At 50.1% G+C, this 26,402-nt stretch overlaps 1 long non-coding RNA gene and 1 pseudogene across 1 annotated transcript; one reads left to right on the top strand and one right to left on the bottom strand.

The window, feature by feature from the left end:
* Positions 1 to 283: 283 nt before the first annotated feature.
* LOC115835384 lies at positions 284 to 6,032 on the top strand. Its single transcript, XR_004030351.1, has 5 exons — positions 284 to 601; positions 1,926 to 2,092; positions 4,050 to 4,273; positions 4,990 to 5,076; positions 5,843 to 6,032. It is a non-coding gene; the product is annotated as an uncharacterized LOC115835384 (long non-coding RNA).
* Positions 6,033 to 6,446: 414 nt separating this feature from the next.
* On the bottom strand, positions 6,447 to 7,417 carry LOC100598123 (annotated as a pseudogene).
* Between the last annotated feature and the right edge of the window lie 18,985 nt (positions 7,418 to 26,402).

Here is a 26,402-nt window from a genome sequence, read left to right as displayed (position 1 = left end):
GTGAAGGAAGGAAGAGGGAGGAGGGAGGAAGGAGGAAGGAAGAGGGAGGAGGGAGGAAGGAGGAGGGAGAAGGGCGGTGGCCGCACACCCCCGCATCTCATCCGCCCCTGGTGGGCAGCCTCCCCAAGGGATTGATTCCTTCCTCAGCAACTGTTGCTCAGAGTTGAGCACAGGAACTTGTCTTTCTCCCAGTGACAGACACAGGCCGAGGCACAGAGTGGTGCTGAGCAAATGTGCGGTGAATGGATGGTGAACAGGAAGGGACACTGAAGAAGAAGGAGGTGGTACTGAGAGCAGCCATCGTGGAGCCTGGAAACCGAGACGCATGTGAAGCCCTTTGCACAGTATTTTTCCCTTAAAATGTGGGTGGGGAACAAGGGGCTCTCCTTTCTCTTTTTCTTTGGGATGGTGAGCAGTGAGCAGGGCACGCCACGAGGAGCAAACTGCAGCCCAAGCACACGCGGGCAGCACGCGGAGCACAGCTGGGGAGAAGCAGCTGACAGTGGCCCGGCCCCGCGGACCTGGGTGTGGACGCCCCGCCGCCCCGCAGAGGAAAGCGCCTGGAGTCTGGGGTCTGCTGCCCCGAGCTCTGGGTGTCCAGGTGGGAAACAGGTAGAGAGTATCCGGGTTTCCTACCCCTCCCCTGGGGTGGCTGTGCCTCTCCTTCCTCCTGCTCCCCTCCCTCCCTTCCCCGGGTGCCCAGGGGTGGGCAAACCCAACCCCCAGGTGAGGGTCTGTCCTGGGGGAGAGGGGAACAGCTGGCACGAGCTCAGGCGGCAGGTGGTGGCCCTGCTCCTGCTGTGAGAGATGGAAGCCAGGAGGCGGCGGGCGGGCGGTGCTGAGGAGACCCATGCCCCACCCAGCCTGAGACCCCGGCATTCCCTTCCACTGGGCTCCTCATGCGAAGCCCCAAAGCAAAGTGGGTGTGGCTGGTCAAGGTGAGCAGGGCAGGCCGGAACGGGACCCGGACCCAGAACGGAGGAGGGTGTTGTGGACCAGGCGGGCCGCGGAAGGCACCTAGCCTAAAAGGAGAGGGACAGGCGCACCCCCAGACAGTGGGAAAGCGCCCTCTGCCTCCAGCTGGGCTCGGCCCAGACCCTCCACTTCCCAGCCCCTTGCTTCTCTGTGCCTTGGAGGTTTCAGGGTGGGCTGGTGGGTGGGAGGAGATGTGAGAGTTCTTGTTTCAGGAGTTGAAGCCCATCTTGGCCACTTGCCTGCCCGGGCCCTGTAGAAACCCCTGAAGCTATGAACAGGTGCTAGTCAAAGCTGCTTCCAGGAGAGGGCGGCAGGAGCAGTGGCGGATGGTGTGGGAAGAGAAAGACTGCTCTCTAGAGAGCTGATGGCAGCAGGCCGTCAGCACCGCGGTGACAGCACACACACGCACACACGTGCACACACGACACACACGCATGCACACACATGCAAGCCACATGCACGCACATGCGCGCACACACGTACACGCACACATGCATGCACACATGCACACACACATGCATGACACACATGCCCCACTCCTCTACTGGGACCAGCACAGCCCCTCCGTTTCTGCTCGCCTGGAAGGAGGGCACCCAGCCAGGTTTCCTCCCCGTGAACTGAGCGCCAGAGACCAACAGTGACCTGTGGTGGTTTTTCCAATTCTCTTCCCATGCTGTCAAGGACAGAGGAGATGCTTTGTGATACAAGGGGAAAAAAAGGAAGGCGAAAAGGGAAGAAAGGGAAGGGAGGGAAGTCCCCCCCAGAGCAGCCTGGGAAGTGGAGGTTGCTGCTGGAGGCCTGGCCTGGGCCCAGCCACTTCCTGAGGAGATCAGGTGGCGGTCTCCCCGGCCTGCAGACCTCAAGGCGGCCCAGGCCTCCTCTGCGCTCCCTATGCGTTGCTCTGGTGCTGACTTCCCTGGCTATGCTCTCCATGTAGATGTTCTTTTTAGCCTCTGCCTCAACTGAAATCTGAAGATCAGGCCAATTTCGTGGTCTCTCAGACGTCTGTAAACAAGAGGCCTTGGCTCCTCGGGAGACCGGGAGCCTCTCACTGTACTTCCTTCTCTTGTCTCCAAGGACATAGAATGGTTGCTATGGGGATTCCTTCATTTGTAAAGTAAGTTTTCAGAAAAAATAATGACTCACAATTCCTTTAAGGAGGAACAGAGTCAATCCTTGGGGACGATATGATCTAATAGGGTTTAAAAGAGGAACTGTGACGGGCTGCAGTTGGCGGGCTTTTCTTCTTTTCGTCTTTGATCCTCATGCGTGGACGAAGCCCACCAGTGTGGCTCAGGTGCCCTGGCACCACCGTTTGCTTCTTTGTGACATCTGAGGACCGGTGTTAAAAATAATTTAGAAATGGCCAGCTAAGGCCTGACACGCTGGCTCACATCTGCAATCCCAGCACTTTGACAGGCTGAGGTGGGAGAATTACTTGAACCCAGGAGTTTGAGACCAGCCTGAGTAACATAGTGAGACCTTGTTTCCACAAATAATTAAAACAAAAAAACTAGCCGGGTGTGGTGGTGCATGCCTGTAGTCCCAGCTACTCAGGAGGTTGAGGCTGGAGGATCACTTGAGCTCAGGCAGTCAAGGCTGCAGTAAGCCATGATTGTGCCACTGCACTCTAGCCTGGGAGACAGAATGAGATATTCTCTCAGAAAAAAAAAAAAAAGAAAGAAAGAAAGAAAAGAAAGGAAAAGAAAAGAAAATGAATGTCTAGCTAGGCTAACCTGGACAGTTACTGTCAGAGTTTCCAAAAGGGTCTTCATGGCCACTTCTGGGCCTCGCTGGCTGGGTGAAGTTATTAGCCCAAGGGTGCCACAGGGCCTTTGCACATTCATCTGCATTATGCCTGGCCAGGCAGAGGGCTTTCCCTGCACTGATTCTCCTGGAAGCCTGGGGTTAGCAGCATAGACTGGAAAGTAAGGTACACAGAGGGGAGGGACTGAACCAGGTCCCCTTATATGTGAATACATACAGTTACTTAGGCCGGGAAGCCAGGTCTTCTAAGCAGCTAGGGCCAACAGAGCAGGAGCCAGGAGGAGTACTTTTATGAACAAACTTATTTTCCAACATCAGAAAAAAGAAAGTTGGCTGTTGCGAGTGACAAGGAGAAAGAATGACGAGGAGCTCAAATCAGGTGGATACCTGATTGAGATGATCCTTCTTTTCTTTAGAAAAGAGTACCACACTGGCTGTCAGCTGTGTGACCTTGAGGAAGTCACTCTCTCTCTCAACTTTCTCATCTGCCAGGTAAAAGCGCTGGGCTTGAATGAGCTTGGGTCCCTTCCAGCAATGATGCTTGTGTACTGCACCTGTGCTAGGAATACCAGTAAGGGGCTCTCCATGCTAAAATCAGCGTTCCAGGATTCCACGTGGCCCACAGCACCAAGCCCAGCCTTCTCAGCTTTGAGCTGAAGGCTCCGGGTAACCTGATGCCAGCCCATCGGTCCTGTCTTATCTCTCTCTCACCATTTCCTGTGGATTACTTATTGTTTTATCCTCCCAGCCGCCAGGGCCTTGTTCGCACCTACTACCAGCAAAGAATACCCCTCCTGCCCCAGTGCCCTGGCCTGAAGACGTCCTGTTAGTCTTTCAGCTGTCAATGAAGATGGCCCCCTTTTCAAGAACCCTTCCTGGAATCCTGAGTTTGGGGGTCCTGATCTTTCCATTCCTGTATCCACAGTCACTGCCTTCACCTGAATGCGATTGCAATTCTCTAGCCCTTCAATTCAACAAATATTCTGGAATGATTAGCATGAGCTGTGACAATGACAAATTCCGATACAGGAAGACATGAATCAAATGATCATGTTCATCCATGCATGATTAGAAACAGGGAAGGGTAAAGAAGGAAGAGAAAACGGCTTCCTGAGAGCTTGCCTGGGGTCTGGAAGGATGAACACGGAGCTGGGGGCATGGAAGGGAGCGGTTCCCAGGAGAGGTGAGTGGGCTGGGCTGGCCTCTTGAGGCTGGGAGAGGTAGACGATGTGTCTTGATCAGAGGAGCCATCTGGGAATCCTTTGAGGGTTTAAAAAGAGGAGTAACAGATCCAATTTTTATTTCAGGACAATCATGCTGGCTGTTAGTGGAGAATGGCCTGAAGCACTGGGTCTCCGCCCCAGCTGCCTGGGAGAAACAGTGTTGAAGGAGCCATACCCCCCCGGCCTCCACTCCAGACTCCAGACATCCCCAGTCAGCTGACTGGGAGGGAGGCAGAAGAGAAACACAGGTGCACTCGGGGCCCCTGCAGGGGTCCAGCTGGGAGATGGGGGCAACTTGGACAGGGATGGTGGGAGAGGGATGGGCTCGGGGGGCGTTTGGGAGATGAAAAGGGCAAGGCTTGGCCATGAATTCCCACAGGATGAAAGAGAAGGAATTGTCAGGATTGAGTCCCAAGTTTCTAGCTCGTGCAAATAAACAGAAACAGGGCATCCACTGAGCTCAAGAGCATGGGGAAGGGGTGTTGGAGACTCTCCCAGGGACCCTGCAGACTTCTGTAACCCCTTTGAGTTCTCGCAGGCAGAGGCCACGGTGGGTGGGGAGCAGGCCTTGGCAGGGTACCATCCGCCCACCAGGCACCCTCCATCCTAGTAGCCCTTGGGCAGACACACCATGGCCGGAGGAAGGGTACGGAGAGGTAGAGGAAGCCAACCAGTGTTCCCTGGCAGCCACCATGTGGTCAAAGGACCACGCGGCTTGTTTGGAAGGATCTCTGAGGCACAAAGTGCCAGGACCCAATGCTCCCCGAGCCCTCCCAGCAGGAAAATGAAAACTTAGCAACGGGCTCCCAGGGAGGCGGGGCTGGAGGTGCCTTCCCTTTATGAGAGGCCCGCAGCGCAATTCCTGCCGCAGGGGTTTCTGAGCAGTCAGAACATCTGCCCACGGCTGATGTCTTCCAGCCACCTGATGCAGGGCTTGGGGCCTGTGGGTTGGGGGAGTGGGATCTTAGGCCTGTTTTGGGGGTTAATAAATTTTGTGACCTTGGATGAGTCACTTTTCTCACAGATCCTGGGAAGGGCAGGAGGAGGAGTGAGACCTGGCCTGCCCTCTCCCTAAAGGCTCACCAGCTCTCTGGAGACAGATACGTCCTGGGTAAAGAACAGATCCCACTCAGCCAGGCAGAGTTTCCTGGAGGAGGAGGAGGAGGGAGAGGAAGAGGGCAGGAAAAGGAGGGGAGGGTGCAGAGGGGGAGAAAGAAAGGAGGGAGAAGGAGGTGAAGAGAAAAGGGAGGAGGAGGAAGGAAAAGGAGAAAACCTGTTTTCTGTCTTTTAACTGTCCTTCCCCTCAACAGGGGCCCTGTGCTTCTCCTCAGTCAGAACATCCCCCTCAGGTCCCCCCACTTCAGGTCCCTCCCCACTTCCTGTCCCTCCCCCACTCATGTCCCTCTCCCCTTGTTTCCCTCCTCCCCTTGTGTCCCTCCCCCTCTCAGGTCCCTCCCAGGCTTGTGTCTTCCTCCCTCTCAGGTCCCTCCCAACCTCCTATCCCTCCTCACCTTGTGTTCCTCCACCACTGTGTCCCTCGCCCCCTCACATCCCTCCCCCGTCAGGTCCCTCCCCTGCTCTTGTCCCTCCCCTGCTCTTGTCCCTCCCCTGCTCTTGTCCCTCCCCTGCTCTTGTCCCTCCCTTCCTCAGGTCCTTCCTCCCCTCACATTCCTCTGTCTTCATTTACTGGCAGGAGAAATTTCAAAGTGTGTTTGTACCACAATTACTTTAAAACTCTAAAGTTGACTTTTAAAGGTTTGCGTATGTTTTAATTTTACTTTTACATGATAACCTGCATTAACTACACAGATGCATGCATTTTTGTGCTTATTTGTAAGCGCTTTCTTTAAAACCGCTTTTTTCTTACATCCTTTCAGTCCCTTTCCCTATGCCTGGAGCCTGGGTACCAGCTATTGAAAACTACTTTTCTCCTTGTTCATTCAAACATATTCACACATAAAGGTTGTCATTCCTTTTTGTCACTATTTTACAAAAATTGGATCATACCATATATAATTGTCTGCTGTTTGTTTTGCTCACCTAACAATAAATACACTGTGAAAAATACCTTCAGATGGGTAGATATCAATCTTGTTCATTCATTTTTTTTTTAAGACAGGGTCTCACTCCCTTGCCCAGTTTGGAGTGCAGTGGTGCAGTCACAGCTCACTGCAGCCTCACCTCCAAGGCTCAACCGATCCTTTAACCTCAGCCTCTCGAGTAGATGAGACTACAGGCATGCACCAGTGAACCTGGCTAATTTTCATATTTTTTGTAGAGATGGGGTTTTGACGTGTTGCCTAGGCTGGTCTTAAACTCCTAAGCTCAAGAGATCTGCCTGCCTTGGCCTCCGAAAGTGCTGGGATTACAGGCTTGGGCCACCGTGGCCCGCCCCTTACTCATTGTTTTTTTTCCAGGTTGCAGGGTTTTATTTCAGCAACAGTCAAGCACAGCCATACAGCAGGGGCATCCACAGCTGCCTCAGGAGGCGGCAGCGGCGGCCTCTTTCGCAGCTTTTCTCTCTTCCAGCATCCTCTGCTTCTGCTTGGCCTGGCACTTCCTGGCAGAATAGTGGGCCCCCAGGTCCTGATAGCGGTCCTAGTAAGCCTTGGCCACCTGGGTGAATGCTCCACTTCCTTGGGCCAGTTCTGCCTGTAGTTCTCTCCTTCCCTCTACTAATAGGCCTTGAGCCGCTCCTGGATAATATTGACGATTTCTCGATCGACTTTGTAGTCCTTCCTCCACTGCATTTCGGCTTCTTGTATGCACAATGTTTCACGCGTCCGTGTGAAGAGACCACCAGACTGGCTTTGTGTGAACAACAAGGCTGTTTATTTCACTTGGGTGCAGGCAGGCTGAGTCCGAAAAGAGAGCCAGCAAAGGGTGGTGGATTATCATTAGTTCTTACAGGTTTGGGAATAGGCGGTGGAGTTTGGAGCAATGTTTTGCAGGCAGGGGGTGGATCTCACAAAGTACATTCTCAAGCGTGGGGAGAATTACAAAGAACCTTCTTAAGGGTGGGGGAGATTACAAAGTACATTGATCAGTTAGGTTGGGGCAGAAATAAATCACAATGGTGAAATGTCATCAGTTAAGGCTATTTTCACTTCTTTTGTGGATCTTCAGTTGCTTCAGGCCATCTGGATGTATACGTGCCAGTCACATGGGATATGATGGCTTAGCTTGGGCTCAGAGGCCTGACACACAAGATGTCCTTCTCCTTGCGCTCAGTGATGACCAGCACGCGGCGGTACTACCGGTGGTAGTAGTAGTACCTGTTCTTTGCGTGCTGCCACTCTATAAACTCTCACGAGGGTCAGGGGTCGGTCCACGAGGAGGTCGAAGGCCTTCATCAGGTAGACAATGGGGTTGGGCAGCCAAGTCTGTGATGACAGTGCTGGCGTGTGGTGCGGGGGCACGGGGTACACATCCTCGTCACCACTGTCCCACATGGCGGCAGCGAGCGCAGACTCCGCTCCTGGATGCCCTGCCCTGGCCTCCGCCTCGGTCCGAGTCCCTCCTCATTCTTTTTAATGGTTGTGTAATATTACATTGTGTGGACTTAATAAAGGACCTCTACGCAGCCAAGAGTTTTTTTCCCCAATGGGAAAACAGATTTTTTTTTTAATGTTTGAGATTTTAGTGAATTCTTTTTACCTGGCAAGGAGCTGAACTACCTGTATTGTTCAGAAGCCAAGTTCAGCAGTTTTGTATGTGGGATGTCTGTAAAGAATAAGAAATGGGGTGGGCACGGTGGCTCATGCCTGTAATCCCAGCACTTTGGGAGGCCGAGGTGGGTGGATCACGGAGGTCAGGAGTTCGAGACCAGCCTGGCCAACATGGCGAAACCCTGTCTCTACTAAAAATACAAAAGCTATCCGTGAGTGGTGGCGGGTGCCTGTAATCCCAGCTACTTGGGAGGCTGAGGCAGGAGAATCGCTTGAACCCGGGAGGTGGAGGCTACAGTGAGTCAAGATTGCGCCACTGCACTCCAGCCTGGCGACAGAGCAAGACTCCCTCTCAAAAAAAAAATAAATAAATAAATAAGAAATGGACTCTGCCCCAAGGAGTCTGCGCTTTTACCAGGGGGCAGGGGGCAGAGCCACACGTGGCCATGAGAAAGCTGCCCCTGGCAGCTGCATGGAGGAGAGCTTGACTGAGTCTGCGGGAGGGAGGGCTTGAGGCTGGCCCGCTGGGAGGGGACAGCTCTGGCAGGAAGCCTGGAAGGGCAGGTGTGGAGTCAGACGTGATCTGATGTTCTGTGTGGCCAAGGCAGAAGGCCAGGCAGGAAAAACCCGGTTACTCAGAAGATTGGCTGAGCAGCCACCTCCCTCCCACTGACCGCCCCCCAGGAATCTCTATAGCCTGAGCTTATTTTCAGCATTTAGTTTCCCCTCGCTGGAGGTTGAGTCCCTGGTCTCTTGATTTTCTAACTGAAGAAGGGATGAAAGTCGGAGATTTCAATCAAAAGCTCAAGAAAATAATAATCCTTGCTTGCCCCAATTCTTTCCTGAAAATACCTCACACTAACAGAAATTGCCTTTAAGCCCCTTTTCTTTTCTTTCATGCTTTAAATTTCTTTCTTAATTAAAAAGAGTTGTTTACTTGATGTGGGCTCCAAAGTGCTTATTTATTTTAACTTATCTTGTTTCTTTTTTCTTATCTTCATGACTTGATAACTCTATAACTCTCTCTTCTTGTGTCTTAAAATGCCGGTCATCTCTGTCACTGACATGTGATAAGGAACTTCATAATCAGCCCTTTTCTATTCTCACAGAATGGAAGTTGTGTCAGTAACAAATGGAAATCACTGAGCTCCAAAATTCAACTGCCCTAAAGTGGCTGCTTGTCCCTATCGGAGATTTTAGAATGTTTTCCCCTTCAGATGAATTTCAGTTTCACTCAATCCTACCAATGTTTGATGACAACACTCATAGAAAACTAATGATAAATTAATGTCTGCCTTCCAAAGTATGTGGTTGAGTTCACTGTGTAAAAAAATAATGATAATAATACTAAAGGCAGCCAAACTGCTGATTGTCAGAATTGTTTCGCATCACTTAAGGCATTTGAGTTGCAGTACGCAGTCTGAGAATCCCTCAGAGACACACCACCCAGGGACTTGGATCCTTGATCTCAGAAAGATTGTGATCGAATTAAGTCTGACTCAACAAATAAGGTCGCTGGGAAGAAGTGCTGGCATTAAATTTACCGTTAACGCCAGGGTCAATTTACTAAACAGTCATCGACGTGTGGTTCCACAAGACCTCTGGGTAAATTCCAGAAACTGACTGGGAGGAAGATAGCTTGCGCATGAAGTCACTGAATCCTGGTCAGTGTGACTCTTGGTGATCGCCTCTCAGTAGACCGGAAAGCATTTCCAAAGACAGGACGCCACTTGGTGTGGAACGCCTTTGGAAGCTATGGAAGGTGACTTCTTATGTGAAGTCTAGAAATGGGATGGCAGGAGGACAAGAAACTGGGACTCTGGTGCCAGGAGCCTGGAGTCCTTGTTCCACCACAGATGTTAACTGGGCTCAGCTATTCAGGTCACTGAGTGGTTCATCTTAGAGTTGTTTCTAGACTAGATATTTATTGCCCTGCATTACAAAGACGGAAAAGTAAGAGTTCTGTCCATCAGCCAGTTGTCAGGCATAAATGATGTCTTTCCCTCGCTTCCTGCGCCACAGTTTGCTTTTCTGTCAGATGGAAACGCTAATTACTTACTTACCTACTCATCACCTCCAGGACTGTTCACACGAATAAGAAGAGAACATAGATATGAATTTGCCATACAAAGGGAAAAGTTCCACACAAACAGAAAACACTAGCAGAAATAATTTCTAGATTCTTCCTGGTGAAGCTTTTCAACTATTTCCAAAACACATCATTGCTGAGCCTGTGCAAGATCAAATGGCACAACCCGAAGAGTCAGTGGCATGGCCTCTTCTCTGGCCAGAGCCTTGGGAGCCATCAGCCTGCACCTGCCTGTTTGTTCTGCCACTGCCCCATGTTCTCTTCCTCAGACACCGGGGAAGCCAGGACCACAGAGGCACTTCTCAGCTTCCTTCTGAAACAGCCCTCCTCAGCTTCTCTGCTGTGTCTCCCGGGTCTTCTCACAGAATTCTTGGCCGGGAAGCCACCTTCCTTAAAGCAAATCAAGTCTCCTGATTTCCTAGAGCCAGCATAGCATAGGGGGCAGCTGTGGGGCTTGGAGCCAGACAGAGCCTTATTAATTATCCATGGATCTTGCTGAGCCTTGGTTTCTCATCTGTAAAATGCGGGTAATAAAGCTACTTTCCTGGGCATCTATGAGTTTGAAATAAAAGAATATGGGGGCCAGGTGCAGTGGCTCCTGCCTATAATCCCAGCACTTTGGGAGGCTGAGGCAGGTGAATCACCTGAGGTCAGGAGTTTGAGACCAGCCTGGCCAACATAGTGAAACCCCGTCTCTACTAAAAATACAAAAATTAGCCAAGTGTGGTGGAGGGTGCCTGTAATCCCAGCTACACGGGAGACTGTGTCAGGAGAATCACTTGAACACAGGAGGTGGAGGTTGCAGTGAGCTGAGATCGTGCCACTGCACTTCAACCTCATTGACAGAGCAAGACTCCATCTCAAAATGAAGACAAAAACAAAGAAGAGTATGGGTGAAAGGGCCTGGTGTGTCACGGAGTTGAATGTGTGTCCTTTTCCTTTTTCCTCTGTTCCTTCCCTGTGCAGCTGCCTACCAGGCACTGTCTCCTCTCTCCTAGGGAGGTGCTGCATTTTTTCCCTGCCAAGGAGGTCCCGAAAGCAGACCTGACCCAATGTCTGTGCATCTGCCCGGAGAAGGCCTCCTGAGGAGCACACCGACACTTTCCCCTCCCATATTGGCCTTCTCTGCATTATTTCAGGTTCTTGCCTCTTTGGAATTGTGTGTATGTGGAGGGAACATCTGGAGGTGTCACTTAATTTTTCATGTTATATCTGGACCTGTCACATAGCCACAACCATAACTGTACATGGAGAATCATGTCGTGTGTGCTGTGGGCAAGCCAAGAGGTGGCTTTGTGTGCTCTTCTGCCACGCAGAAGAGCTGGGTGCTGCCCAGCACAGGTGCTGGGTGACCCCGGAGGAAAGAGTCACTCGGGGGGCCTGAAGAAGGAAGGAGTCAGTGGCTTGTAAGGTGCACTCCCACTTCCTGTGGTTTTCACAGGTGATGACATGATGAGGACTGGAGTTGAAATGAAGCAAAACATTTTGGGGTCACTTGAGCTATTTCTTTTGAGTCTGCTTCTCTGGGATGGCATGGCCTGTCAGCCACACCCGTTTCTCTCCTGTTGGCAGCTCCATTCTGCAGGGGAGCAAGTGTCCAGTCCTGGGAGCACTGGCAGCAGGGATGCTCGGAATGCCCACCCTGTCCTGGAGCCTGCCTTCACCTCTGCCCCGCTGCTGCCTTGCCATCTCTCTTTCTCCTCTTTATTTTTGTCCGTCCCTATGGCTGTCAGTGGGGTCTTGAGTCACCTATGTCATCATATCAGGAACATCGTGTGTTCCAAAGTGTGCTTGATGGAATGCTTGTTACTTGAATCAGTGCTTTGTAAAATGGATCCTGAGGCTAGCAGCTGGAAATGCCGCATCAACTATCTCCTTCTCGTGGATTTGCAATTCAGATTCTCTATTAACCCTGAAGAATCCCATAATAAATGGTTTAATTTTGCTTAGTGGTTTTGCCCAAACGTTTTTGATCATGGATCCTTTCGTATGAACTCCCAAGAAACACTTATTAGCAGTGTTTGGTGAATCACACTCTGGGAAACGCGGGCATGAACAACATATTATTTGTAGGAATGCTGTGAAGTCAAACTCACCAGTGAAAAATCTGGCATTAGAGGGCTATGGAAAAATGTGTGTGCTTTTTTTTTTAAATACAAATATGACATTGGTGCAGATCAGACGTTCCCACCCCTCTCACCACAAAAAGAACTTTTTAGTTCTTTCCTCAAGGGATTCCACGTTTTAAAGGCTTTTAACTACCTAACAAACTACGCTTATTGAATAATAATTTATTTCTTTGAGTTTTATTTATCAAAGACATCCAACTGCCAATTAGTGCTTCTGATCAGTCAAGATAACCACAGTTGCCACACTGAGTTGATATGACTCCAGCCCAAAGCAAATAAACTTAATGTTTTATTTAGTCTGGGAACGTCATTGAGGTAAATGTATGGTTTCCTCTGGGCTTTTTGATATCTTGAAAATAGCTTGCAGACCCCACTTGCTGCCTTCATGGAGTGCAGGATGGGTGGGAAGCAGGACCATGGACGGAAATGCAGAGGACGCACAGCTGTTAGGAGGGCGGGAGGGACGGGGGGAGGGGGTGGTGACTGGGGCTACACCAGGACACTGGATAGTACAGACTAAGTGGCTACAGCCACTGTGAAGACTGGGGGTCCATGGGTTGGGGGGTCCAGATCCTGGTGAACAAGCAAGAAGCCACTAGCCAAAGGTACATTCATGGTGCGCCCTTAATGTGGGCAAAACCTGGGCACAGCACCTTCCCTCTGTGCCCTGGCTACATTGCACCCACCATTCCCCAGCACCCAGAAGAGGCCCAGGGAGGAGGACAGGGCAAAGGGGAGTGAGGCAGGCTTCTTTGCCGGGATGCTTTCCCCAGACCTCCCTGATGCATTTTTCAATCACGAGCTACTATGAGGTGGATGCATTGCCATGGCCACCTTCAGTGTCAGTAGAGCCCTTGGGAGATTAAGGCCCCTGAGGATTCTGTGGTCGGCTCTCTCGAAGGAGAGACCTCTGCCCGGGGAGCTCATCCTTGCTTAGCAGAACCTGTGCCACTGTTCGTATGGAAAGGATGAGGCACTAGAGCCACATTCAGGCTCATCAAGCTGTTCTGTCTCAGATGATGGAGAGCCATGCGCTCCCTAAATAGAGGGTTTCCTGGTGCATTGGAGATGGGATTCGACATCCTGTAATCCACTTTCCACCTGACTTTACAGAAGAGCTGTCACTCGAAGTAAGAGAGGGGGCTCCTCTGCAGGAGAAAAGTGCTCAGGCCATGCCCTTTGCAGCCCCATTCAGCCTCCATGGGCTGGGTCCTAAGCCCCTCCTGGACCCCCAGTTACTCTCACAGCCCCAGATCCCTGCTTAGCAATGGCCTTGAACTAAAACACATGATCCTACTTTGTGCCTCCCCTCCCTCATTAGTCAGGACAGCATTTTCCCAAAAGATACAATCTGTGTCTGGCGGAAGTCCACTTGCAAAAATAAATTCTTCCCTGAACATTTTCCAGGCCCATTTTAGAAATAAATCTGGCTGTCTTTTACTCATTTCCAAAGCCGAACAACCTGAACCCCAAGGCCTTGTTCTGCAGTGTAAATGTTACGAGGAGGAGGGAATCAGGATCAGCTCCTCAGAAGAACCCATCTCCACCTCTAGCAGAGAGGCTGAGCAGTCCCCACAGCTGTACCCACCGCAAACCGCTGCTGCTCAGATCTGGGGACACAGATGGATGGAGCTCACAGCCTGGGTCCCAGGACAGCACAGTAGCGCCCGTCCCTCTCACCCTGCCAGGCTCTCCCGCAGCAGGGAGTCTTCCTCTGGTTTCTGGGCACACTGACGGCTGCAGCAGCTACAATCTCCCTGATAACCACTCATCCATTCATTCATTCACTCACTCACTAAATATTTATGCTGAGCGCCTGTTATGTGTCAGGCAGCGTGCTAAGAGCTAGAAATACAGCAGTGAGCAAGTGCCCACGGGGCCTGGCATATATGGGGCACTCCACTCACAGCACAATGACCAACTGCATGAGCTGGAAGGCAGGAGGAAGGGAGGAACGGAAGTATCTATCCAGTCAGCTCCCTCTGCTTTTGCGTGCACCATCTCATTGAATCTTCCCAACTGCACTCCGTGATTAGAAGGTGTCCCCGTACCCATTTTCACAGAAAAAACAGCCAAGTTCCAAAGGAAAGGGCAGTGGTGGATTGATACACTTTGTCTAATTTCAGAGCTCCGAACTCTTATCCATGCACACTACAAAGGCACTCACAAGCTCACAAACACACAGGGACACATACTTGCCCCCACACACACCTGGACTGTGCATCCCTGCTCCGGGGGTACCCAGTGATTGAGCCATGCACTAACATTCTACTTTTCTTTCTTTTTCTTTTCTTTTTTTTTTTTTTTTTTGAGATGGAGTCTCGCTCTGTCACCCAGGATGGAGTGCAGTGGCGCGATCTTGGCTCACTGCAACCTCTGCCTCCCGGGTTCAAGCGATTCTCCTGCCTCAGCCTCCCAAGTAGCTGGGATTACAGGCGTGTGCCACCTCACCTGGCTAATTTTTGTATTTTGTCTTAGTAGAGATGGGATTTTACCATGTTGGTCAGGCTGGTCTCAAACTCCTGACCTCAGGTGATACGCCCGCCTTGGCTTCCCAAAGTGTTGGGATTACAGGCGTGAGCCACTGTGCCCGCCCAACATTCTACTTTTTTTCATCATAAGCATGTTCTGAGCACCCGCTCTGGCTCCTGTATGCTCCTGTCTGGGCCCAGGAACCCAGAGCAACAGGGGAGACTGAGTCCCTGCCCTTCAGGAATGTGCTGCCTAGTAAGGAAGCCACTGGCTGTGGCTACTGAATGTGTGAAATGTGGTTAAGTCTATATTGAGATGTGCTGTGAGGGTGAAATACACAGTTTCTAAGACTTAGTAAGAAGAAAAGAATGCAGAATATTCCATACTTTAACCAGGTTGAGTACCCCTTATCTGAAATGCTTCAGACCAGAAGTGTTTTGGATTTCGCATTTTTTCTGTTTTTGGAATACTATTTGCGTATAAATAAATGAGATATCTTGGGGATGGAACCCAAGTCTAAACATGAAATTCATATATCTTTTGTATACACCATATATACATAGCCTGAAGGTAACTTCATATAAAATTTTAAATAATTTTGTGCATGAAACAAAAGTTTTGGCTGCATGTTGACTGTGACCCGGCACATGAGGTCAGGGGTGGAACTTTCCTCTTGTAGTGTCATGTCAGCACTCAAACACTTTTGGATTTTGGAGAATTTCAAAGCTCAGATTTTTTAATTAGGGATGCTCAACCTGTCTTGACCACATGTTGAAATTATACATCTTTTGGATACATTGAGTTAAAGAAAAAGTATGTAAAAGATCATTTTCCATGCTTCTTTTAAAAACATGTGGTGGCTACTTACCTGTTTGAGCTTGCAGGAGCATATTTTTAAAACGTGGCTACTAAAACATGTAAGGTCACATATGTGGCTCACGTGTGTGCTCACATGACATTGCTTGGGGACAGTGTGGCTGGAGATGGAAAGACAAACTGTAAGCAAGTGAATGCATGTGGAACAAGAGTGCCTGCGAGTGGGGGTACAGGTCAGGCAGGAAGCAGTGCAGGGCGGGTGGATGCCAGCAATCAGGATGGGTGGCCTCAGGGGTGGAGGGGAAGCCAGGAGCGGGAGGAGCCGGGAGTGAGCCCAGGATGAGTCATTTCTTATCCTGCGAGGGGCTGGGGCCTGGGTCCTGGGTCCCGAAGGTTAGGAAGGAGATCCAGGGAGCTGTACAGGCGCCTGCCTTTACTCTTTCCCCGACTGAGCGAAAGGTCCTGGAGCTGCGGGGGCCCTCTGGAGGTCACCACCTCCATCCAGCCTCTCAGTTTCAAAGGGTCAGTGTCTGCCACGGTCCTGATCTAGGGTTGGCAAACGGTCCTCGGGCCCTGCCCTCGCAGGTGCTCACTCCACAGGTGCATTAATCCAGTGCCTGTGATAGTCCAAGCCTGCTCTAAGCACTGCGGAGGTGGTGGTGACCAATCAAAAGCGCCCGCTCCAGGGCAGCTCATAGCAAGGGTGGGGTGGCTGGAGACAGACAATAGGCAAAGGAACGACTACATGTGTCAGGTGTGGTCGGTGAAAAGAAAAATCAAGAGGGAGCATGGGTGGGTGGGAGCTGTGTTAGAGAGAAGGTGACATTTCAGGAGGCACCTGAATGAATTCAGGGATGGAGCCATGAGCACAGCAAGAGGAAGAGCATCCCAGGGAGCTGGAACAGCAGGTGTGAGGTAGGAGCAAGCCAAGGACAGCATCAGGCCTGCCAGTGGGACACACTGGGGGAGGGGAGAGTAGCCGAAGGTGAGGTCGGAGCCTCCGTATCAGGGTGAGGCCAGGCAGATGAGAGTCTCATGAGTGTCCTCCATAAGCGGCAGTTATGGTTATCACTATTATAAGGCTCTAGAAGGCCACACATTCCCTAGAAAGATGACAACTGCCACAACCCTCAGAATCTTCCAAGCAGAGGGGTGGTGCCTCTGGCCTCAGGGCTTGGTGCATAAAAAAATGGGACAGCCACACACTTGCTTTTGCTTAGCGTATGCTAGCAGTTGATGAGACATTTGGACTGGGTGGCCTGTAGGGGTGGCAGGTGGGAGCTATCAGAGAGGCAGGAGGAGGCTCAAGTGACCTCAAGACTCAGCAGTTTTCTGCACTTAGGGAGTCAGGGCCCCAGCACCTTGTGACATTCCGCTCTACCGTTCTCCTCCCTCTGCTCTCCAGCCCTGCTTTGTCATGCTCCTCCTCCACTCAAGAACCCACAATGGCTCCCTATTACCTATTATTCTTCAGCCGACCTTTGCCACAGTGACCCTCCATGCACCTCAGGTGTCTCCGTTTAATGGTTATTTGCCCCCAAATCCCAGCTCAGACTGCTGGAGGAAATTACTTGTTTCTTTTTTTTTTTTTTGCCAAGAGGGAAAGACCTGCTTTGATAAATAGTTTTTTCCCCAAGGAAATGAGTGTCGACTTTTCTCCAAACCACAAAGCCAGTGCTACCTGCACTTGGTCTTCACTGTGAGAGCACCTCACAGTCCCATGGGGTGTGGCTGCGCTGCTGATCTCTCAGGACATCTGCACTCACTCAACTGGCCTGGAGGCAAGAGCCTGCCACAGAAGGCCAACTGTCTAGTCCTGCACAGGCTTCTTCCAATGCAGCAGAATGTATTCAAAGAACGCCAGCCTCCCACTTCAACTGCACTCGCTCAGCCATTTATGGAGGGGCTACCATGTGCCTGCCACTCTGCTGTGGCCTGACCTCCTGAAAGAGGTCCCTGTGGGAGGGGACTGATTCCAAATAGGCTTTTTTTTTTTTTTTTTTTTGAGACAGGGTTGCCCTCCTGTCGCCAAGGCTGGAGTGCAGTGGCACGATCTCAGCTCACTGCAACCCCCACCTCCTGGGTTTAAGCGATTCTCCTGCTTCAGCCTCCCGAGTAGCTGGGACTACAGGTGTGTGCCACCACACCCAGCTAATTTTTGTTTTTTTAGTACAGACAGAGTTTCACTGTGATGGACAGGCTGGTCTCAAACTCCTGACCTCAAGTGATCCACCCACCTTGGCCTCCCAAAGTATTGATGTTACAGGCGTGAGCCACCACACCTGGCCCCAAATACGCTTTTGTTAAAGAATGGGTATTACTACTTTTCAAATGGTTATGTGACAAGGCAGAAAACTATTCTTTTGAATCCAATAACCATAGCCCTCCAAGCTTATGAAAAACTTCCCCTATTCGATTGTATCTTATAATGCCTGCTGTGTTGTCCTGAGGAGGTCCAGGGTCTGGATCCTTATATCGGTTCCTTATCAGGAAGATGGGTGTTATTACATAGTAATTGGCCAGTGAGACTCAGGAGGGCTGTGACTTTCTTGAGACCACATGGCCAAGCGATCTGGAACCAGGTGGAACCTCCATGCCTGAATCTAAAGGGTTCTCCAATCTGGCTGCATGAGAATCACCAGGGGAACTTTCACCACCACCAGCCTTCCAAGCAGCACCCGCAGAGAGTCGTTCCACCGGTGGGGCTCCCAGGTGATTGTAATGGCCGGGGAGCTAGGAACCACTGCTCGGAAGCCAGATTGCAAGCCCTCTCTGGCCTGGGGGCAGAGGAGCCTCCTGGCTCTGCCAGTTACTCGCTGTGTGATTTGAGGTACATCTTTTGTCTTCAGTTTCTTCATTTGCAAGAAGAGAGATCCCTTCCAAGGTCTGTTTCTTTATGGAATCTGTGAGTCACTCGGCATCGAGAAGATGCTTGGGAAGGCCTCCCGGAGGAGCAGCATGAACACGGACTTGGACTGTGGCCCTTCCCATATCGGGTTACAGGGAGGGAGGGCAAGACCCTGCACCAGGTACCTCGTCACCGGTGGCTGTCCTCTGCACTCCACAGTCCTGGGGTACTCTTGCTGGGGTGAAGTCGCAACCTCCTCTGAGGGTGAATGGGCAGGGCCCACGTCTGCACCCCTCTTAACAGCCTTTATAGGCCAAGGGGGCTGCAAATGCCTGAGGTTGCCAGGTCTTCAGGGCCAGCCTTGGGCTTCTGAGGCTCAGGAGCAGGGAGAGGGCCGCCCCAGCCCTGAGGGCTCAGCTCTGGAGGGGCTGAAAGATGGGCGCCCTGAGCTGGCAGGACCTGGAAGATGGTGTCCTCTCCATAAAGCAATTCCCAGAGCCTTACAGAACAAATAGAACTATGTTTATATTTCCCAAATTATGAAGGTGATTTCACGTTTTTTGGTGGGTTTTTGGTGTGCAATGGAGTTCGTTTTTCTTCTGGGACATTCTGGGCCTCACTGCAACATGAAGGTGGGATGTTGGGGGCATGGGAGGATTTACCCTCTCTAGGCTGTGCTGGTTACTATAGTGGAGGGTGTCAGAGAGCTCCAGGCTGGGGCAGGAGGAGGGTGATTATGGCTCTGAGAATAAAAGAGCAGGTGAGCCAAGCCATAAAGAAAAACTGAAGTCCTCACCTGCCAGGAGAGAAGCCATGGTGGGCACCTGCTGATTGTGGCCCGAGGGGCCGCCCTCCACAGTTCCCGTGAGCCTTGTGTGGTCAGGTGTCCCCTGACCTTTCTAACTGAAACTAGGGGGAAGCTGTTTCCCGGCGGAGCAGCAGGCGTCCCTGTCAGAGCCACCGGCTTTCTCCCTGTGACTCACGGCCGCTTCCTCCTAGTCATCTGGTCCAGGGCAGGCCCAGAGGATGTGTGTTGACTGACCATGTTCCTGCTAAAAATATGGGTCCTGGAGTCAGAATTGCTTGCTGTGAGAAGCACTTCCTGCAGGCAGGGTGCCTCAGGAAGCAGATCGTAACATTGTTTTTCGAGCCTTTCCCTTCTTGTGTGGGGTCTCTATATTCAGAGTCTGTAAACATGAACAAATGTATGTACGGTGGCCAGGAAAGCGGGAAACAGGTGGCGGTGGTCACGGGGCAGCACTGGACTGGGGAACCCTTTTAGCAGCTCCCCCCGTGGGCGTGTCAGTGTGGACTTCCTCCAAGACACTGGCGCAAAGGCCATTGATTTTCTTTCTTTTCTTTTCTTTTCTGTTTTTTGTGAGACAGAGTCTCACTCTGTCGCCCAGGCTGGAGTGCAGTGGTGCAATCCCAGCTCACTGCAATCTCTGCCTCCCGGGTTCAGAGATTCCCGTGCCTCAGCCACCCAAGTAGCTGGGATTACAGGTGCGTGCCACCATGCCCAGCTAATTTTTGTATTTTTAATACAGACAGGGTTTCACCATGTTGGTCAGGCTGGTCTCAAACGCCTGACTTAAAGTGATCCACCCGCCTTGGCCTCCCAAAGTGCTGGGATTACAGGCGTGAGCCAACACACCTGGCTTTGGTTTTCTAGCTCCCGTCTACTCAGCGTGGGCAGAAATCCAATTTGTTGTGCTTCCTGGCTTCTGGGGTCCTGTGGACCTGACAGAGTCTTGCACCATTCAGAGAACTGGCTCTCTGGGCCTCAGGACGCCCTGAGCACTGCTGAGAGGTTCACTCTTCAGTCACCGTGGTCCCCGGGAGCAATGCTGATGAGTTGAAGTTCAGCCTCTGGGTATTCATGCTCCACCGCCTGAGCAGCCTTGGACACCCTTCCCCCTCACTCCTCACCATTTGCTGAGACCACCACCCCTGCCCCCCCATCTATCCCAGCCTCTTCAACTAAAGCTGCCAATCTCATGCCCTGCTCCTCTGGGACCACCTCTCCCCACACCCCATGGGCCTGAAACATGAGTTCTTTACTTGGGGGGTTGGGGGTGGGTGAGAACACTCAGCCCTTCAGAAACACACAGCGGCCTCTTCTCCCCAGAATCAGGAGGGGAAGGGAGAAAGGGGAAGGAAGATGCTTGATATGGTTTGGATATTTGTCCTTGCACAAATCTTAGGTTGAGTTGTGATCCCCAGTGATGGAGGTGGGATCTGGTGGGAGGTGTTGGGATCATGGGAGCAGATCCCTCATGGCTTGGTGCTGTCCTTATCGTAGTGAGTGAATTCTCATGAGACCTGGTCATTGAAGAGTCTGTGGCATCCCTCACCCCACACTGTCTCTCTTGTTCCTGCTTTTGCCATGTGGCGTGCCTGCCCCCCCTTCACCTTCTGCCATGATCATAAGCTTCTTGAGGCGTCCTCAGAAGATGAGCAGATGTCGGGGCCGTGCTTCCTTACAGCCTGCAGAACTGTGAGCCAATTAAACCTCTTTTCTAGCCAGGCACGGTGGCTAACGCCCATAATCCCAGCACTTTGGGAGGCCAAGGCAGGCGTATCCCCTGAGGTTGGGAGTTTGAGACGAGTCTGACCAACATGGAGAAACTCTGTCTCTACTAAAAATACCAAATTAGCCGGGCGTGGTGGCCCATGCCTGTAATCCTAGCTACTCAGGAGGCTAAGGCAGGAAAATTGCTTGAACCTGGGAGGCAGAGGTTGCAGTGAGCCAAGATCGCGCCATTGCACTCCAGCCTAGGCAATAAGAGCAAAACTCTGTCTCAAAACAAACCCAAAACAAAAAAACCCCTCTTTTCTTATAAATTACCCAGTCTCAGGTATTACTTTATAGCAATGCAAGAACAGCCTCTTATGCTTTATTTGTCTCTAGGAATATAGAGTAAAAGCAGCAGCCAAATAACACTCCAAAACAAAACAAAACACCCCAGAAGACGAATTGTAGTTTAGTTTTGTTTTTTTTTGTTTTACTAAGTATCTAGCTCCCCTTGTTACGTTAGCCTCATTTTACAGATGAAGAACCCGGGGCTAAGAGGGTTCCTTGGGCTGCCATGTGGCACTGGGTGGGGGTTTATGGAGGTCATGGCCCCATGTCTACGCTCTCAATCTGACCAGCGTCATCAGGGTGGGCACTGCTCTGCACAGAGGCCCAAGGGTGGTCCTGACCATGTTGCCCAGGATGGTCTCGACTCACCTGCTGAGAGATGGCCTCCATCACAACCTTAGCCACTGCTGGCGAACAGGTGGAAAGGAACCAAAAGACAAGTAAATCCCAGCCATTAAAGGTAGAGCTGGCTGAGCCTCCTTCAGAGAATGCATGATGGTGACTCACACCTCCACAACACCCAGGCTTGATTTATGGATGCAGATGTGCATATGTCACCTCCTGTAATCCTCACAAGAATCCTATTATTTCCATTGTCCAGATCATAAAATGGGCATGCAGATGTTGAGTAACTTTCCCAAATCCTATAACTAGTAAGTTGCCAAAAATGGGGTCTGAACCCAAATCCCTTAAGTCCAGTGTTCTTTCCATAATATATCAGTGAATATAGCTGAGATTTCATTTTTTAGAGAGATAAAAATCAAGAGAGGTGAGTACCAACGTTTGCACTTTTCATTTGACAATAATAGACAACAAGGAAACCAATTTGAAATTTCAGTCTCTCTTTAGGAACTTAAAGATGCAAGAGAAACTACGAGAGTGGTTATTCTACAAAGTACCATCAGGTGGCACCATTGCACAGCGGCTGCATATCCCCAGGGTTCAACTCAACAGAAGGACCAGCTCAGTCTGGCCAGCTGCGACCCCACCCTGGCCATGGCATGTCCCCGTCCCCCACCTTTACTAATATGGTGTCAAGATCTGATGTGTGAATAAGAAACGCAGCATCCCATGTCTCAGTTAGCTGCTGTCCATGTACTAGTCCATCTATTTGTGTCTGGTAACTATTTTAAGTTATCTTGACCATGTTAAATGTTTTAACAGAATCTGATCTGTCTCTGAAAACATTGCACTTTCTTGTCTGGAGGTGCAGGGACAGGAAGGAAGCCTTTAATCAAGGTCTCCCTTGGCCTAAGATGATGGTGGGATAGGTGTGGGGTCTAGATTGAAGGTGGAGGGGTCAGAAGTCATGCAAGGGCAGTGGTGGGTTTGACTGGACATTTGGGGCCAGGCAGGCAGCTTTGCACAGTGCATCCTTTGCCTCTGTATGGGGTTGGGAGCTTGGAAAGCTTTGGGGGTGGGAGTGGGTGGGTAATGAACACTTCTCACACTGTTCTCTGTTTTGTTTTTGTTTTGTTTTGTTTTGAGACAGGGTCTTGCTCTGTCACCCAGCTGGAGTGCAGTGGCACAATCCCGGCTCACTGCAGCCTCTGCCTCCCGGGTTCAAGTGATCCTCCTGTGTCAGCCTCCTGAGTAGCTGGGACCACAGGCCTGCACCATCATGTCTGGCTAATTTTGTTTTGTTTTGTATTTTTTGGTAGAGACGGGGTTTCGCCATGTTGCCCAGGATGGTCTCAAACTCCTGGGCTTAAGCAGTCTGCCCGCCTTGGCCTCCCAAAGTGTTGAGATTACAGGCGTGAGCCAGTGCCCCCAGCCCCAGTTAGTTTTATAATGCTGCATGAAATCTAGATTATTTTAAAATACCACATAAAAATAATTGCTATGACATTTAAATATAGTGACAATGAAGTTCATAACAGAATTTGTATTAAAGTATTATTATTGCATAACAAAAATTTGCCTTCTGTACAGTCTCTTACATGGAAACATAAAATGTCAAGAATTTTCTGTAAGGAAACATAAAAATAGATTAGTAACAAGTAAGACTAATAAACATAGCATACCTTTTATACATTGTAGAAAGAGTTATTTTTATTCAATAATTTGAATGTAAAGGGCTTTGAATATTTTTGTTTTGTATGTTACCAATAACTTGAAGCTGTTTCAAGCTGTTAAATCTAAATTCTAGTCTCTGTAGAGATTATACCGGTTCCCACATGTGTCATGGGATGCCTTGTGCGCCTCCAAAATTCATATGTTCAAGTCCCAACCCCCAGTACCTCAGAATGTGACTGTATTTGGTGCTAGGTTCTTTAAAGAAATAATTAACCCTTTTCCTGTTTAGGAAAAAAAAAAAAGTGCAGCCCACTGCCAGCACTCATTTAATTTTTTTTTTTTTTTTGAGACAGAGTCTTGCTCTGTCGCCCAGGCTGGGGTTCCATGGCATAATCTGAGCTCACTGCAACCTCTGCCCCCCAAGTTCAAATGATTCTCCTGCCTCAACTTCCTGAGAAGCTGGGACCACAGGCATGCACCACCACATCTGGCTAATATATATGTATTATTTTTTTTTTTTTGTATATTTTGTAGAGACAGGGTTTCGCCATGCTGGCCAAGCTGTTCTCAAACTCCTGACCTCAAGTGATCTGTCTGCCTCAGCCTCCCGAAGTGCTGGGATTATAGGCATGAGCCACCGTGCTTGGCCAGAGCTCATTTAATTTTACATAAACCAACCTGACTGATTTTCAATGTGAAAGTAAAATTTAAAAACTGTTCTTGAAGTTATTTGTAAACAGAACTAACATCAAAATCATCTCAATCATCAGAATCATCTATCTCAGAAAAATAGGATTCATCAAATGAATCTTTGGCCAACAACTGTTTGAGAATGGTCATGTAGGAATGCTACGTTTTCTCGGATTTGACATTTTCAGCGATCGAGAATTACTATATTTTCTAAATGGAAATGCCACTACTAAAGACAGAACGCTATACGTAGAATGATGTCTTATACGTACAATGATGTCTTATACGTAGGATGATGTCTTTTGTTTCTAAAGTTGATACACTAGAGCAAAGTGAAAACAATAAAAGCGAGATGTTTTGTGACCAGATTACTTTGGGGTAAACGCTGCAGCCACAAGAGCTGCTGGTGAGTGTTCTTGGGGTAAACAGGAAAAGAGTTAAGGGAAAAATGTAGGTCCTGTGGATGGGCTCTAATCCAATATGACTGGTGTCCTTATAAGAAGAGATCAGGGCACAATGTACAGACAGCGGGGACCACGTGAAGACACAGGAAGAAGACTGCATCTACAAGCCAAGGAGAGACCAACCCCGGCGACCCCTGACCTCAGGCTTGTGGCCTCCAGCGCTGCTGCTCTGCCACCACGGCTGTTACCTCATGACGGCACCCTCAGCAGATGAATACCCTGAGCTGTGCAGGCTGACAGGGAAGAGGCAATGAGGAGAGAGGGAGTTAAGACAGCTTCTTTCAATGATAAATCCCTTTTCCCAGAATAATCTGTACCTGTCTTCTTAAAGTAGCTCTTTGCACCAAAAGGGAGGATAATGAATTTTCAAATTGCAAACAGGTTCATTTGTTTCTACAAAGCTGTATGTGGCCTAAAAGTGACAGTCATCCTCCTGAGAGAGTCCCCCATCTTCTAGACAGGACTGGCCCGTGCTAACCAAAGCCGGGCTCTGGCAGGGACTCCAATTTGGGAAGATAAATGAGCAGGCGTGGCTGGCCCCTGAGCCACAGCTGAGCTCTCATGGAAGCGTCAGAAACAAGTACAGGCAATCCCAGGGACTTGGGCAAGGCCAGCCAGATGGTGAGGTGACCCCCAGGGCCCTGCAGCCACAGTGAAATTGACAAGGACCCGGAGCAGGGGCTGAAGACCCCTGTGGGCAGGAACAAATGCTGCGGCTGGGCAGGGGATGGGGCAGGCCTGTAGGAAGCCAGATCCCACCTGGGCTCCCCACTCAGAGCTGGATCAGAGGCCAGGCTGACCCATGACCTCACATGGGAGGCCACACTTGGCCAGTGCTCTAATTTTTATTTACTTTTTATTGTTGTGGCGATGGGGTTTGCTGTGTTTCCCAGGCTAGTCTCAAACTCCTGGACTCAAACAATCTGCCCACCTTGGCCTCCCAAAAGTTGGGATTACAGGCGTGGGCCGCCGAGCCCAGTCCAGTGCTCTATTTTGAAAACAATAGTTAACTACTGTTTTTAAAATAAATAGTTGATGGACGGAATAGCACTTTTTCAAAAATTGGCTTTATGTAGACTGACTAGATTCTCCTAACACGCAAAGAAAATATTTTGGGCGGTGGGGGTGGGGGGACCTCTAGAATTTATAGCTCTAAATGTATCAGGTTCCCAGGCCAGGGAGAAAAATTCACTGTTTTAGAGCAATATTACTTGGCAGGCAATATTCTACTGGCATCACTGCATATGGGTCCCTCAACTTCTCCTACAATAAAACCTTATTAATTTGATATCCAAAGAACAAAAAGAAAAATTACCCAACCCCCGCTGGTCTTTGCATTTACGAGGTCCGGCTTATTTCAGCACTTTCATTAAACAGTAATAAGGTGTCTCATTGGTTGGGGACTAGCAGTAGCTTTGAAATAGTTGCTATTTTTGGCCAGGTGCAGTGGCTTACACCTGTAATCCCAGCACTCTGGGAGGCCAAGGCGCGCGGATCACCTGAGGTCAGGAGTTTGAAACCAGCTTGGCCAACATGGAGAAACCCTGTCTCTACTGAAAATCCAAAAATTTGCCAGGCATGGTGGCAGGCACCTGTGATCCCAGCTGCTCTGGAGGCTGGGGCAGGAGAATCGCTTGAACCCGGGAGGTGGAGGTTGCAGTGAGCCGAGATTGCACCATTGCACTCCAGCCTGGGCGACAAGAGCAAAACTCTGTCTCAAAAAAAAAAAGAAAAAAAAGAAATAGTTGCTACTTTAAATTAACCAACACTGAAATAATGATGTTCTACTGTAATTTGATATGATTTAATTAACTCCAACTTTGTGTTGGGCCTTAAACCTCTTTACCCCAGTCAAGAAAAGCCTAGGCTGCCTGCTTGCTTCCTGAGACAGTGGGGCCTTTCTGAAAACCCACCTTGTTTTGCTTCTTTGGGCAGCTGCAGTGACCTCACTTTTGCTCAGAGCTCAGCAGTGTATGGGGTAAACTTTTACAGAAAACATTATTTTTATTTTTATTTATTTTTTGAGACAGGGTCTCACTCTGTTGCCCAGGCTGGAGTACAGTGGCACGATCACGGCTCACTACAGCCTTGAAATCCTGGGTACAAGTGATCCTCCCGCCTCAGCCTCCCAAGTAGCTGGGACTACAGGCTTGTGCCACCATGCCCAGCTAATTAAAGAAAAACAGTTTAGTAGAGACAAGGTCTCACTATGTTGCCCAGACCAGTCTTGAACTCCTAAACTCAAGCAATCCTCCTGCCTGGGCCTTCAAAAGTGCTGGGATTACAAGCATGAGCCACTGAGACCAGCTTATTTTTATTTTTTGAGAAAAGGTCTCACTCTGTCACCCAGACTGGAGTGCAGCGGCACGATCCCGGCTCACT

Source organism: Nomascus leucogenys, chromosome 6, assembly GCF_006542625.1.
Source record: "Nomascus leucogenys isolate Asia chromosome 6, Asia_NLE_v1, whole genome shotgun sequence".
NCBI classification, from domain to species: Eukaryota; Metazoa; Chordata; class Mammalia; order Primates; family Hylobatidae; genus Nomascus; species Nomascus leucogenys.
The sequence above is the reverse complement of the archived record's forward strand: the minus strand, read 5'-3'. Positions and strand labels throughout refer to the sequence as shown.